Here is a 16,339-nt window from a genome sequence, read left to right as displayed (position 1 = left end):
TATAGCCATCAATTCTCTCTCTGTGTCTCTTTTTTTTTAGAAGCAAGGTCTCATTCTGTCACCCAGGCTGAAGTGCAATGGCGCGATCTTGACTCACTGCAATCTCCACCTCCTAGGTTCAAGGGATTCTGCTACCTCAGCCTCCCGAGTAGCTGGGACTACAGGCACGTACCCACCACACCCGGCTAATTTTTGTATTTTTGGTAGAGAAGGGGTTTTGCCATGTTGCCCAGGCTGGTCTTGAACTCCTGGCCTCAAGGGATCTGCCCACCTTGGCCTCCCAAAGTGCTGGAATTATAGGTATGAGGCATGGTGCCCAGCCCAATTCTCTTTAAGGTTAATTTGAAGGCGATTCTTCTACTCCCTTTCCACATTTTCAGAAGCTGATACATGATTCAAAGTGTATTAGTAATTGGTTTAAGATCACTCAGGGTACCTCATCTATTGCCATACTCTCAGAATTTCATACACATCCCTTCTACCATTCCCAACTTCTTGAAATATTTCAAGTCAGACATTCAGGCCTAAGACTGGCAGCAAAAAGAAGTCAGCTAAAGGATGTCACAGATAATATAATCTAAAAAATGAGATGCCATCCTACATTCGCAAGCCACAAATAAAACTGAGACTTGAAAGTTAACATCTTAAGGCTGCATTTTGTGTACCCTGTCGCATATTAAATTGTACCCCACTTTTTAAGTGACACAAAGGGAAATAAAATACGTAATATCAAAATCAAGAAGCAACTCATTCTCTTATATATAGTATTCTCTTCTTTTTCATGTTCCTATTTATGTCCATCCTCTCTTCTCACTCTAATGCCCCAGATATCCTACTTCCAATATTCACTAGATACTTGCAATTTTCATGAATTCTCTCACTGAATTTACTTAATATTGCAGCTTTTACCATCATCATCAACAACAAATATTTATTATATGCCCACTATTGTCAAGATACTGTACTAGGCCTAGGGTTTACAGAGATGTAAGATATTGTTATTGGAGTTTTTTGTTTTTGTTTTTGCTTTTTTGAGACAGGGTCTCCTTGTGTTGCCCAGGCTGGAGAGTACAGTGCCATGACCTCGGCTCACTGCAACCTCCGCCTCCCGGGTTCAAGCGATTTTCGTGCCTCAGCCTCCCGAGTAACTGGGATTACAGGCGCATGCCACCACGCCTGGCTAATTTTTGTACTTTTTTAGTAGAGACAGGTTTTGCCATGTTAGCTAGGCTGGTCTTGAACTCCTGAGCTCAAGCAATTCTCCTGCCTTGGCCTCCCAAAGTGCTGGGATTACAGGCGTGAGCCACTGCGCTCAGCCTGTTATGTTTTGTTTTGTTTCAGATGCTCTGTTGCCAGGCTGGAGTGTAGTGGCGCCATCTTGGCTCACTGTAACCTCCACCTCCCAGGCTCAAGTGATTCTCCTGCTTCAACCTCCCAAGTAGCTGGGACTACAGGCACGCGCCAGCACGCCTGGATAATTTTTTGTATTTTAGTAGAGACGGGGTTTCACCATGTTGACCAGGATGGTCTAAATCTCCTGACCTCGTGATCCACCCGCCTCAGCTTCCCCAAGTGCTGGGATTACAGGCGTGATCCTTTTCATTTTTTATTTTTTAATTTTTTTTGAGACGGAGTCTCGCTCTGTCGCCAGGCTGGAGTGCAGTGGCACGATCTCAGCTCACTGCAACCTCCACCTCCCAGGTTCAAGCGATTCTCCTGCCTCAGCCTCCTGAGTAACTGGGACTACAGGCGTGCACCACCACACCCAGCTAACTTGTATATTCTTAGTAGAGATGACGTTTCACCATGTTGGGCAGGATGGTCTCGATATGACCTCGTGATCCACCCGCCTTGTCCTCCCAAAGTGCTAGGATTACAGGCATAAGCCACTGCGCCCAGCTTTTTTTTTTTTTTAAGAGTTGCCACAAGGCCGGGCGCGGTGGCTGACGCCTGCAATCCCAGCACTTTGGAAGACCGAGGCGGGTGGATCACAAGGTCAGGAAATCGAGACCATCCTAGCTAACAGTGAAACCCCGTCTCTACTAAAAAAAAAAAAAAAAAAAAAAAAATTAGCTGGGCATGGTGGCAGGCGCCTGTAGTCCCAGCTACTTGGGAGGCTGAGACAGGAGAATGGCGTGAACCCGGGAGGTGGAGCTTGCAGCGAGCCTAGATCGCGCCACTGCACTCCAGCCTGGGTGACAGAGCGAGACTCCATCAAAAAAACAACAAAAAAGAGTTGCAATAAAACATATTCAAACAACATAAATAATAACATAAAGTAGCACAGACAATATGTCCCATTGGTACAGACAGCCTAGTTCCTCCTTAAACTTCTATTACATTTTAAAAATTCTCTTCATATCAATTAGCACTTAACCTTCCTGAAGTCTAGGTGATAGGATTTTCTCTGGACAGATATATGCCAGGTTATTCTGACCATTCAGGGAAAAATACCTGGCTATAACAACATCTGAAGGACACCTAAATGCTTGCATGCTATACAGGATCTTTTCTGTTTCTCTGTCTATCCCCCAAATGTGCAGGTAAAGTCAGAAAAAATCCAAGCAATTTTATCAGTCAAATGGAATAAAGACTAAAGTGAAATAAATAATATTTTCATTTGAAATCACTAGGGTGGAGAGTCAGAGGCAGTATGTTGATTTTTTTTTTTTTTTTTTTTTTTTGAGATGGAGTCTTGTTCTGTCACCCAGGCTGGAGTGCAGTGGCACAATCTCGGCTCACTGCAACCTCCACCTCCCAGGTTCAAGCTATTCTCCTGCCTCAGCTGTCCAAGCGGGTGGGACTACAGGCGCATGCCACCATGCCGGGCTAATTTTTGTACTTTTGGAAGAGACGGGGTTTCACTATGTTGGCCAGGCTGGTCTTGAACTGACCTCAAGTGGTCCATCTGCCTCAGCCTCCCAGAGTGCTGGGATTACAGGCATAAGCCACCACACCTGGCCACCCTCATTTCTAAGTTAAAAAAAAAAAACAAACAAAAAACCCAGAAAATTTCAAATGTACAAATATACATGCATTTTCTAAATATATAACAAAGCTTTGTGATGTAATATAATAGTTATGGCAATGGAAGCTCATGGAGAAGGCCTATTTAAATGAACACATATAAAAGTAAAGATAAACACAAGACAATGCTTACCAATGGCTGGTTTCGGAGTAAATGTCAACAAAGTAACTCCCACAAATTTAGTTAGGAAAATTAGTTTCTCTTAAATTTGAGGAAATATTTTCCTCTACATGTATGTTATGGTCCAAACAAGCTAGATTTTTAACTTCGACCCAATTATGTTTTGCAGATTTTAGGTAACAGACTTGCCTGAGAACAAATAAAAGCTCTATTTCATTTTATTAATTTTAATATCTAAATGAATAAAAATATATCTGAGTCTAAAATATTTTATTAGTTTTAAAATTTATTATCACTAACTAAAAAAAAATGGATTTCTTCCCATCTCTTTTAAGATTTTTCTGATTACTCAGAGTTCATGTTTGCTTCATTATACGTCACCCAACTTGGGTTACAGTTGCCCATATATTTGTGTGCATGTCTGGATGCATGTGCATACACACAGCTTAACATTTACAACTCCATTTACAATGCATAGAATGACTTCCAAATTCCAGGCTCCCACACATGAGCAGTAGCGTATCTATCAAATATGCTTTTAATTTGAAGTTATCTCAATAACCATTTTATAAACAGAAATGTATCCCCCATATCAAGAGAGACCACTACTGTACCTGAATGTCAATTTTTTGTTGTTGGTGAAACTTCAAAAAGTTCAATGTATGTAATATCACAAGTAATTAAAAAAGGGAACATTTCAATTATGATAAACATAAACTGTGATGACATGGAATATAACTCATATTTTAATCTTAATGCCTTATTAATCTAGATTCAAATTATGGTTGAATTAGCTACAAGTCAGGTACCCAAATCAAGAACCTACTATTCATTCCAGCTTAATCTAGTTTAAATTCTTATTGCATTTCAGGTTCAAAAAATTCACACAAGTGATTGTGACTTTGACTAGTGATACAATTATTGGTATTAACAACAATGGAAATCGTGAGCTTCTTCCTGCATACATTTTCACTTTCTCAATGTTTAAATGAAAATTTGTTCAGAATACAAAACAAAATAGCACATTGTAAGAACTAAGAATTTCCCTCTGGCTAGAATGGACAAGTAGAAAAACAAATATAAAAGTATACTTTGTTTTATGTATCCAATGATTTTATTCTATCTAATATTTATTAGATAAATTTGAGAACAGTGAGTTAAGTATTAATATAAAATTGATTAAGCTTTGTATCAATTAAGGGTCTGTCTTTTTATGCTATTATCTGCCCCTTATTTTCATAGTTGGCTCCTTGATTTGTTCACTGACAAAAGAGGTCTTCCTCTCCACTACTTTTACCCAATACAAAATGGAAAATCCTGGACTAGAACACCTATAAAATCACCTTGTATTACAAAGTCTTCAACAGCAATGAGATATTTGTTTACTGCTCTGTATGTAAGAGAGACTATCTCATAGATCTTTCCAAACAGCTTCAGCCTGCTGCCTCCTGACTTTTGGGCATCTTGACTTCCTCTGGATTTTCTGGGAACTCTCCCATTACTGGTCTCCGTAACTACACCAAATGCAAACACTTCCTATGTATAAATGATTTGCAGGAGGGCATCTTAGCAGTGTGAGATGCATTCAGAATGTATCTTTTGGGCTTCCACATGAAATTTGCTAGCTTTTGCCTTCCAATTTTATACAATAAAGTAATACAAAGATTAGCTGGGCGTGGTTGTGGGCGCCTGTAGTCCCAGCTACTCAGGAGGCTGAGGCAGGAGAATCACTTGAACCCGGGAGACAGGAGAATCACTTGAACCCAGGAGGCGGAGGTTGCAGTGAGCCGAGATCGCACCATTGCACTCCAGCCTGGAAACAGAGCAAGACTCCGTCTCAAAAAAAAAAAAAAAAAAAAAAAAAAAAAGGAAAGAAAAATGTTATCCTATCTCAAAGTACGGTGACTAATATAGGTTCAAGATTGATCAAAATGAACTCATAATGCATAATCAAGCAAACAAAACGTAAGATTACAGATTGAACCATTATAACATTTTTGCAAATATCACAGCAGAATTATTCCCATCAGGAAAAAGTAAACAACTAAGTAGGCATCTCTAGACAAAATAAGTAGGAAAAGCTTCTTTCCAAACAAACATAATGACTGAAAGTTATATCTACATGAGTTAATGGATATAAGTTGATCAGACATGAATGAGGCTCTCAGGAAAGCACAGAAGAGTGGGTAAATACTTAGTAACAGAAATGATTGTCACACTGCCATCTTTTGTGATCTTAAGGATAGAGTTGTGCCTTGTTATCTGATTGGCTTAAGTGATCCCTGGTTAAAGAAAGGAAAATGGTTTAAATTCTCTAATAACAACATTTAGATAGTTTATAAATATTATACCTTTTTAGCATTTGGTTGATCAAAGCCCCAGTCAAAATATGTGTGTTCTTTTAATTTCCACACCTAAAATAAAGGAAGAATAGCAACATATAAATCAGATAGTTGTCAGTTCATGTACAGCTGGCATTATTTACTAATATGTTGAACAAAGTTTTTAGTAATTTCTAGTTTCCAACTGAAGTTCGTTTTTGTTTAAAAATAATTAGTGAATAACATCTCCTTAAAGTAAATTAATAATTTAATGCTATTTTACATAACTAGTTTTTCTTATTTATCAACTTCCTTACTTGACAGTTTTTTTGTTTGTTTTTTGAGACTGAGTTTTGCTCTTATTGCCCAGACTGGAGTGCAATGGCGCAATCTCGGCTCACCGCAACCTCCGCCTCCCAGGTTCAAGCGATTCTCCTGCCTCAGCCTCCCTAGTAGTTGGGATTACACGTATGTGCCGCCATGCCCAGCTAATTTTGTATTTTTAGCAGAGACAGGGTTTCTCCATGTTAGTCAGGCTGGTCTCAAACTCCTGACCTCAGGTGATCCGCCCGCCTCGGCCTCCCAAAGTGCTGGGATTACAGGCATGAGCCACCGTGCCTGGCACTTGACAGTTTTATCCTGGAGTTTTATCCTGCAGTAAAATTTCTTGAGTGAAAAATGAGTAAAAGAAAATTAATGTCACTAGCAAGCTAATGGTAGCACTGAAAAAACATACACTCTGTGATAATTCTGCTTTGGATATTTGAAGAGTGTCTGGAAATTGATGTTTCATCCAAGTTTGGGGCCATTAAAAAATTCTAAGAGTTAGCAAATAATTTTTTTATCTTTTAATATATAAATGTATATTTCTTCTGCCTTGAATCTTGTAGAAACTTAATCCCCATATCCCCATAGAAACCAACTAATTCGGCACAATTCCTTTTTTTTTTTTTTTTTTTTGGTGGAAGGGGAGAAGAGGAATGCTTAAGAGAAAATACCAGAACCTTGAGCTGTGTACAGAATAGCAATAGTATTTAAACACAAGTGGTTCTGGTTTCTGGCCCAGATATCTTTAAATAGAACTTGTAAATTCTTAACAAGTTTAGACAAATTCAAAAGTTGATTCCAAAACCAAATATAAACGACCTTTTTTTTAAATGCATACACACAAACACATATGTATACCCAGACTGTGTTATGATCATGAAGTGAATGCTATCCTGTGTTTCCTTACTTTCAGAAGTGAACCTGACTTGTATGTACCCTTGGTAAAAAAAATATTGCAACTAGGGCAAATTTGGGAATTGTTACTCCTAGCTAAGTAAATCTTCCTTCCCAATGGACAATAAGATCCTGAATCAATGTAGGGATGCAGGTCAATTCATGAAACATTTATAAAGAACCTAGTTTATGTCTGTCACTGGCTGGCAAATACTGGATTCAGATCCAATTTTAGACTCTGTGGGGTTGGCTAAGAGTAGAGCCAAACAAGAACTCCAAGATTGGTACTAAAATAGATTCAAATTCTTAGCAGGTGCAGACTGGAATAGAGCCTCTCATAACCGATCTGGTCTAGAATTATACCTTATGGGGTAGAAAGCATAAGGCAATTCACCTGGACATTTTCTATGGATTTTTAGGTAATACCAACCTAATTGGTAAGGGTAAGGGATGGAAGAGAGAGGGTACAAAGTCTGATGGAGATATGTAATATCAGAATTAATCTACAGCGTGAGTGTACTGAAACAAGCTTATGTTTCCTTTAGAATGCAGAAATTCTATACGATGAGGTTACTAACATCCTTAAAGATAGTATGGATTAATGAGGGGCTTCTAAAAACTAATACCAGAAAACAAAGGAACCAACAACATCCTGACTAGCATGGCCCCTAAAACTTGTAGTAGAGAACTGCTGCATACTATGTTCTATGCTACTCCATTTTCTCAAATTTCACCTTGAAAGAACACCACAGGAGATGACAAGAAAGGTTAACCAAGAGGTTTATCTTGAAAGATATATAGTAACTCAAAAGAAAGAAAGTCAGAAAATAATTGCAATATAGTAAATCTTTTTTTTTTTTTTTGAGACAGTCTCACTCTGTTGCCAGGCTGGAGTGCAGTGGCATGATCTCAGCTCACTGCAACCTTCACCTCCTGGGTTCAAGCGATTCTCCTGCCTCAGCCTCCCACGTAGCTGGGACTACAGGTGTGCGCCACCATGTATTTTTAGTAGAGACGGGGTTTCACCATGTTGGCCAGGATGGCCTCGATCTCTTGATCTTGTGATCCACCCGCCTCGACCTCCCAAAGTGCTGGGATTACAGGCGTGAGCCACTGTGCCCCGCCAGTACATCTTTTATTTAAAAAATAACCAGAAAATCATATATAATAAGGTACTATACAAAACCAAGCAATTTTTATACATTTCAGATATTTTCACCCTGTAGTCTCAAAAGCTAATTTATTTGATGACTTTTTAAAAATCATAAACTTGCACTATCAAAATTTCAGTTTAAAGAATTACTCTGCAGCAGTGGTTCCTGGACCATGTTTTACAAATGTAATGTTTAAAGCCCAGCCTTCAAGCTATTTTCAACATTTCCAGTTTCTTAATGGAACCACCAAGACCATATTTACCCACCACAAGATAACAGAAACTGGCTGGCCGAGGTGGCTCACGCCTGCAGTCCCAGCACTTTGAGAGGCTGAGGCAGGCGGATCACGAGGTCAAGGGTTCGAGACCAGCCTGGCCAACATAGTGAAACCCCGTTTCTACTAAAAATACAAAAAAATTAGCCGGGTGTGGTGGCAGGCACCTGTAATCCCAGCTACTCAGGAGGCTGAGGCAGCAGAAACGCTTGAACCCAGGAGGCGGAGGTTGCAGTGAGCCAAGATGGCACCACCACACTCCAGCCTGGGCGACAGAGCAAGACTGTCTCAAAAAAAAAAAAAAAAAAAGAAAAGAAAAGAAAAAAGAAAAAAAAGAAAAGGTAACAGAAACCAACTAAAACCTTGAGTTTCTTTGGATAGAATGATAGCAACTAGGGATTACCCCATATTTATTAGAACCTCAAATGGGCAATATACTATATGACTTTGCTTGATGAGAAACAAAACAGATAGCTGTTGATGACAAATTTAGGAAAGCTTAAACAATGTGTCAGACTAAACAATATGGTTCTTTAACTAAAAAAGAATACTATTGTCTCTTAAATCACAGGAAAAAAAATATGAATTTCTCCAGTGTTTCTCTCCCTCGACTTAAAACTTCTGGCTACTGATATTCCCCAACCCTAAAGGAAGAAAAAAACTTGTTAACCATCAGACATCACACGTGGTATACCAAGCTGCCCTATTGAGCCTACTCATGCTTCTGACTAGACTTGATGTGTAAATTTACTGTTGTTTGGTTTTATCTTGCTAACATGTTTATTTTAGGTATTTAATGCATTGTTTTATTTGATAATCAAAACACCTATAGATATATGATATAGTTATGTTTTCTGTTAGAAAAATGGTTTTGGTTATTTATTTATTGAGATGGAGTCTCGCTCTGTCACCCAGGATTGAGTGCAGTGGCACAATCTTGGCTCACTGCAACCCCCACCTTCCGGGTTCGAGTGATTCTCCTGCCTCAGCCTCCCGAGTAGCTGGGATTACAGGAGCGTGCTACCACACCAGGCTAATATTTTCTGGGTTTGTTTGTTTGTTTGTTTGTTTTTTAGTGGAGATGGGGGGGTTTCACTATGTTGGCCAGGCTGGTCTCGAACTCCTGACCTGGTGATCCACCTGGCCCGGCCTCCCAAAGTGCTGGGATTACAAGCGTGAGTCACCACGCCCAGCCCGGTTTTGGTTTTTTAATTAAAATTAAATCTGCAAGGATGCCAGCAAGGAGCTCTGCCACCTGAACAAATTTGAGATTTTTTTTTTTTTTTTTTTTTTTTTTTGAGACAGAGTCTTGCTCTGTCACCCAGGCTGGGGTGCAGCAGCGCTACCTTGGCTCACTGCAAGCTCCGCCTCCTGGGTTCACGCCATTCTCCTGCCTCAGCCTCCCGAGTAGCTGGGACTACAGGCGCCCGCCGCTACGGCCGGCAATTTTTTGTATTTTTAGTAGAGACGGGGTTTCTCCGTGTTAGCCAGGATGGTCTTGATCTCCTGACTTTGTGATCTGCCCGCCTTGGCCTCCCAAAGTGCTGGGATTACAGGCGTGAGCCACCGCGCCCGGCCACAAATTTGAGATCTAATATTTTACATGACTTCTCTATGAATAAAAGCACATAGTCAGTGGTTTATATTTATCTTAGTAGTGACACGAATTATTTACAGTGGTAGCCTTTGGAAACCTCAGTTAAGAGTAAAGCCCACTTTTTTTTTTTGAGACGGAGTTTTGCTCCTGTTGCCCAGGCCGGAGTGCAATGGCGCGATCTCAGCTCACTGCAACCTCCGCCTCCCGGTTCAAGTGATTCTCCTGCCTCAGCCTCCTAAGTAGCTGGGATTACAGCCGCCCGCAGCCACACCCGGCTAATTTTTGTATTTTTAGTAGAGACGGGGTTTCACCACGTTGGCCAGGCTGATCTTGAACTCCTGACCTCAGGTGATCCACCCGCCTCAGCCTCCGAAAGTACTGAGATTACAGGCGTGAGCCACCGCACCCAGCCAAAGCCTACTTTTAAAACACCAGTTTAGTTGTCTTTAAGATGTGCCAAATGTTGAAATATTTTAACTCTGGGATGACGAATATAGGCAGAGTGCCAAACTCTTCAATTTAAAACAGTTTGCTTAGCGATTGTTTTATTGTTTATTTTTTGAGACAGGGTCTCACTATGTTGCCCATTCTGTTCTCAAACTCCAGAGCTCAAGAGATTCTCCTGCCTCAGCCTCTGGAGTAGCTGGGATGACAGGCAAGCACTTAATGTGTTTTTAATAGGAGAAACAATAGCGGTTTTTAAATGTCAACAGTTGTCAAGTGGCTATATACTCTCTAGTTGTTTCAGTCACACCAGAAATAAAATCATACAAAAATATATTTTTCATACGTATACTTGTGAAGATATTTACTTACATTTTTCCATTATACAGTCCATACCCAAATATTTATTGAAAAAAGTGTCCCAAATTTTTGTCAAATAGACAAAAATAACTGTGGTCACTTATTTGATTAATAGTATTTATTTTTCACAGGCTTGACCTTTGGGTTTTAATGAAATGGGAGAAAAGGAAGTTAAAAAAAGTTATTGAAAAAGCATTAAGGTTCAACAACTTGGACAAAAGCCAGGAAAGTTTAAGTTAAAGCTGGTAGTCAGCCCTAACGCAGAATTTATTTCTTCTTCCTGTTTAGAGACTTAGGTTGCTGGCTTTGTTTGAATAAGCAAGCCTTTACTGAGTGATGGTTTTACTTTTTCAAAAGGTTAGACGATTGCATTTTGTACTCATTTAGATACATTAAATACTCTCAATGCACAAGTGATGAGGCGGTTCTGATCACAGGAGATGCTCATTCCGGTGTAACCATCTCCTCTGGAATTTTAAAGAATGCATAACCAATAGGAACTGTTCATATTCAATTCCTGCTTCATCCAGGGGAGCTCAAACTTCCTTCTACAAAAATGTATTGTCTTTGCCAGGCACGGTGGCTCACGCCTGCAATCCCAGCACTTTGGGAGGCTGAGGCGGGCGGATCACCTGAGGTCAGGAGTTCAAGACTAGCCTGGTCAACATGGTGAAACCCCGTCCCTACTAAACATACAAAAACTAGCCGGGCGTAGTGGCGGGCGCCTGTAATCCCAGCTACTCGGGAAACTAAGGCAGGAGAATCGCTTGAACTCGGGAGGCGGAGATTGCAGTGAGCTGAGATGGCCTGGGTGACGGAGTGAGACCACTCCACTCCAGCCTGGGTGACAGAATGTGAGACCCTGTCTCAAAAACAAAACAAGTGTATTAAGTCTTGAGTGAATTCCTACATCTGCAGAAGAAAATCTGACAAAACGCAAATACCCTATTAACTCAAGCGATTAGAAAAACCATTTTCAACACACTATGGCTAAAAATGATTGGTCTTGAAGATTTTATTACCGTCAGCTTAATGTACAATTTTAAAACGACACAGTCGCAACCCACTTCTCAAACATTTTCAATTACCACGGGAATTAAAACATAGAAGTGTGTGACCTAGAATCCCTCAAACAATGAAAACAACTCATCCAAGCCGAGTATGGAAGAATCTTTACTTTTTAGGGGAGTATCTTCAAACTATCTTTTTTAAATAGAAATCTGCTTTTAAATCTCAGCCAACAACAAGCAGATTTTAAATCTATTTTACAACCCTAATAAAAACCAACCTCTTAGCTGGTGGACCCAGTCTGTAGCTGCAAATACAAAGACGTGATTTTTCAAAAGCTGCCCACAAAAGCAAGTGATTAATCATTAAAATCCACTAAAATCAACTGTGAACAGCCACTGCCTCAGGGGTGACCGTGGGGCCCCCTAAGATGTGGCACTGTGATCTATATTTAGCTATCTAAACACGTTTACAGAACTGGCAACAACGTATTCGCAGGACTTCCTGCGAACCACCCGGCAGATAACGCGACACTAGTTAAAGGGTGTTAATTTTCCGGTCCTCGGAGGGCGGGCCACGGTAGCTGATCGCTGCGTGCCCAGAACTGCCTGCAGGATCAGGCGGCAGCAGCAGCGGCGGCGGCGGCCACCGAGGCTACCAGCCGCCCGCAGCAGGGGCGGGAGCTCGCGCCTCCCGCACCCGCGCCACCCGGCTCCACTCGGGCCGCAGCTGCAAAAGCAGCGACAGCGCGCGCTCCCGCGCGTCCTCCAGATCACCTTCAAGGGGGCGGGAAGAATGGCCCAGGGCAGGCCCACCTAGTGACAATAAAAACTCGCCAATAAAAACTCGAACTCTCCCTCGGGTACCGCCCACAAGCTGCCGCAGGCGCCCAATCCCCGCCGCGTTAACAGTCTTCACCCGGGGTGTCCAGAACTTGAGGGCGGGTCCATTAGGAACTAAATTAAGAAACTGAGTCCTGGAGTGGTAAGAAGGTGGGGAGGTTAGGCGGGGACTGCGCCGGCGGAACGCCCGCTCCCCCGCCCGCCCCGGCTCCCCGGGGACGGCCGCAGCGGGCCGGGTGTCGCGATCGTGGTAAACAAAGGCTCGCAGGGGACGGGGGCGGGGGTAACGGTCAGGTGACAGTGCCGAGCGCATTTCGCAATCGCTTTAATGGGGCTTCACGGGCCCGCGGCCCTGGGGACCCCACCTTGACCCCGTCATTCCTCCCGGACAGAACCGACGGTCGTCCCACCAAACAAGAAGGCTGGATTTGAGGCGGTCGCACTCCCCCGCGCTTCCTGAAATAAAAAGCAGCGCCCCGTTCGCAGCCCATCGGCAACGAGCAGCACCCGTCTGCCCAGCCGCCTCCCCCGGCGGCGCCCGGCCCCGCGGCGACTAGCCTACCGCACCTGCGGCTACCCCCAGTCCCGGCAACCACCCCCTCCCACCCCGCCCTCGCCAGGCCGCACCAGCCGCGCCGCGATTCCGGGCCGTAGTGCCAGGAGGCGCGCGCGCCCTCCCTCAGGGCTGTAGCTACCAAGCGGGGGAGGAAGACCCCCCAGGTGAACCCTGGAGGCCCCTCGCCTCAGAAAGGGGCCCTGCAGCCCAGCTGCAGCCTCTCCGCAGACCGCCAGTCTGGCTCTGAGAGGCCGGCCGCCGCTGGCTGCCCTCCCGCAGACACCCCGGTGGTCAGGACCGCCGTCGCCCCTCCGCCCCCGAGGACTCAGACTCTGGCCGGTTCCTCGCCTTTCGGCCGGTCCCGGAGCTGTCACCCCCGGTACCTCTCGGCGAACACTGGAAGCAGCCAGCAGTGGCGAACCCCGCGGTCCCTCAGCGGCCGGCGGCGCAGCGCACTCTCCAGCGCCGGCGTCTCCTCCAGCCACCAGTCTCTGCCGCAGCTCACAACAAAGGAAACATGTGACCGTCCGGGCCAAAACACTGAGCGTCACCGACCCCTGGCCAATCCGGGTGGGCGTCCTCCGCCCCGGGGAACCCTGGGAGATGTAGTTCACGCTTTCCGGTGGCCTCCGGGGCCACCTGGGGCTCCCGCCGTGGGGTGGGTGTCGGGTGCCCAAGAGGACGAGACCCACCCAAAGGGCTGCTGACTCAAAAACACTTTGTTTTAAGCAGAGACAGTTAAAAAAATGCCTCTTGTGTAAGGAGCCGAGTGAGAAGCCAGAGTCGTTTCTTTCCTTCCTTCAAAGGCCCCTGCCACGTCCCAAGGAAAAAGCCCGCGATCAGCCCTTCGACTTTAAAGCTTGGGTCGAAGCTTAGAGAGCTTTTTATTTGACCCTTTGATAGACAATCGGAAATCAGGCCTGAGGGCCTGCAGGGTGGACGAGACTAAAACCCTAGTCCTTATAAGGAGCAAGGAAAACCACCTCTTTTTTTTGATAAAGCTGTTACTGTCCCTGGTATCAAATCCTAGGTTACCTTTTTATTTTAAACGCACATGCACGTCGACCAAAGCTGTCACAAATCCCTGTTTTCCAAGGTAGATGGAGTTCCTAAAGGACATTGTGTTGTCGTTTTGTGTCTGCAAGCTTTTTGTTTTGTTTCGTTTTGAGACAGAGTTTCGCTCTGCCACTCAGGGTGGAGTGCAGTGGCGCAATCTCGGCCCACTGCAACCTCTGCCTCCCGGGTTCAGGCGATTCTCCCGCCTTAGCCTCCCGAGTAGCTGAGACTACAGGTGCCCGCCACCACGCCCAGGTAATGTTTTGTATTTTTAGTAGAGGCTGTGTTAGCCAGGCTGGTCTCGAACTTCTGGCCTCAAGTGATCCGCCTGCCTTGGCCTCCCACAGTACTAGGATTACAGGCATGAGCCACTGCGCCCCGCCTGCAGGTATTCTTTTAAAGGATGATTGCAACCATTTAACTAGTTTTTGGTTTCTGATACCAAATTTAAAAATCTCTATCTTCTACATGTCATGAATACAGTCATGCCTCTATTAAATTAGGCGTTGTGTTCTGATGACCAGAGGTGGAAATAATATGGAAGGCCTATATACAGGCCTTTTAAACATACTTTTTAGGCCTCTTTTCCATCTCTTATTCAATTATTTGAGCTATTTCTTCTGGTATTTATATATTTCCAAATAATGTATGACTATTTCCTATTAAGGAAGCTATCCTTCTCATAATCTGGTTAAATCATTAATGTTTACGCTAATGAGACCATGTATTTATTATTCATTGTTGAGACAAATCGTATACAATTTCCCATCTTGTATGGCTTTTGGTTTTCCTTGGAGTTTTAATAATTATCCTCTTTCTTTGCTTATTTTATTATGGATCTATCACAATGTCCTCTTAGTTTTTCTAAAACGATAAAATGCTTTCAATACAACTCCATATAATCAAACCCATCAGATAATCCATCGTGTGTTTGTGTGTGTGTGTGTGTGTGTGTATGTATGTACTTTTTTCTTAGAGTCATTGGTCCGCAGTTCCAATGACTGTTTGGGAAGCTTGCTTCTCTGTCTTGGGTCTTCCCTTCTCCAGCATCCTAGCATTTTCTTCTGTGATTTCGAGCATTGCCTCATATTTTGGTAGAGCACATTCCTCTTAAATAGCTTCCTAAGAAAAGGTCCATGAGAAGTAAATATTTTTGAACTTTTCATGTCTAAAAATATCATCACTCTATTTTACCTTTGAATGATGATGTTGCATAATCATACAATCTAGATTATAAATTATATTTTTTCAGGATTTCGAAGATACTGCTTTATTAACACCTAGATTCTGGTATTGCTGTCGAGAAGTACAATGCTGTTCTTATACTGATTTTTTATATCTGTTGATGTATGCTTAATAATTCCCACTCCTCAGGAGGTAGCTGCTGAATAGGTTCACGTGGTCTTCTCTTAGCAGCTCCTTATGAGCACCCCAGGCTCACGGATTAGCCTTCTTCAGTTTTGTTATTCCTTGTGATTTAAGACAATTTCTGGACTTTGGAACTTTTGTGTGTGTGTGTGTGACGTAGTCTCGCTCTGTCGCCTAGGCTGGAGTGCAGTGGTGCAATCTCGGCTCACTGAAAGCTCCGCCTCCTGGGCTCACACCATTCTCCTGCCTCAGCCTCCCGAGCAGCTGGGACCACAGGCACCCGCCACCACGCCCGGCTAATTTTTTGTATTTTTAGTAGAAACGGGGTTTCACCATGTTAGCCAGGATGGTCTCGATCTCCTGACCTCGTGATCCGCCCATCTCAGCCTCCCAAAGTGCTGGGATTACAGGCCTGAGCCACTGCGCCCGGCCTGTAACTTTTTATTTACTTATTTATTTATTTTAAATTTATTTTTATTTTTGAGATGGAGTCTTGCTCTGTTGCCCAGGCTAGCGTGCAGTGGCGTGATCTCGGCTCACTGCAACTTCCACCTCCCGGGTTCAAGCAATTCTTGTGTCTCAGCCTCCTGAGTACCTGGGACTACAGGTGCCTGCCACCACGCCCAGCTAATTTTTGTATTTTTAATAGAGACAGGGTTTCACCATATTGGTCAGGCTGGTCTTGAACTCCTGACCTCAGGTGATCCACCCGCCTTGGCCTCCCAAAGTGCTGAGATTACAGGTGTGAGCCACTGCGCCCGGCCTGGCCTTTGGAACTTGATCCTTCCAGTTTTGAATAGTCACAGCTGACCTGGATGTTGCTGATGTTGTCACACTTTATCTTGTTCTCCACCTGTTTACTTTTATGCATATATTTCTTCATTGTGGTATAGGCCAGAAGTTTATAGTCCTCCTGCATAGGAATTTGAGGGTCGTAGGAAGATCTTGACTTAACACCTCAGGATTCTTTGTGGGAAAATCTGGTGATGT

At 43.4% G+C, this 16,339-nt stretch overlaps 1 protein-coding gene across 17 annotated transcripts in view; it reads right to left on the bottom strand.

The window, feature by feature from the left end:
- Window positions 1-13,504, bottom strand: part of KLHL24 (kelch like family member 24) — a 63,935-nt gene extending 50,431 nt beyond the window's left edge. For 3 of the 17 annotated variants that reach the window (XM_034957794.3, XM_063602626.1, XM_034957792.3), the window contains exons 1-3: window positions 13,309-13,432; window positions 11,808-12,825; window positions 5,500-5,562 (exon numbers count right to left, since the gene is read on the bottom strand). The gene's annotated coding sequence lies outside the window, so the exon portion shown is untranslated. Of the gene's footprint in view, window positions 1-5,499; window positions 5,563-11,807; window positions 12,826-13,273 lie in introns of all 17 variants that reach the window. The other 14 variants (XM_063602624.1, XM_034957790.3, XM_063602621.1 and 11 more) reach the window with 11 other exon arrangements.
- Window positions 13,505-16,339: the final 2,835 nt, after the last annotated feature.

This window comes from Pan paniscus, chromosome 2 (assembly GCF_029289425.2).
Source record: "Pan paniscus chromosome 2, NHGRI_mPanPan1-v2.0_pri, whole genome shotgun sequence".
Classification (NCBI taxonomy): Eukaryota; Metazoa; Chordata; class Mammalia; order Primates; family Hominidae; genus Pan; species Pan paniscus.
This window is presented reverse-complemented; position numbering and strand designations above follow the sequence as displayed.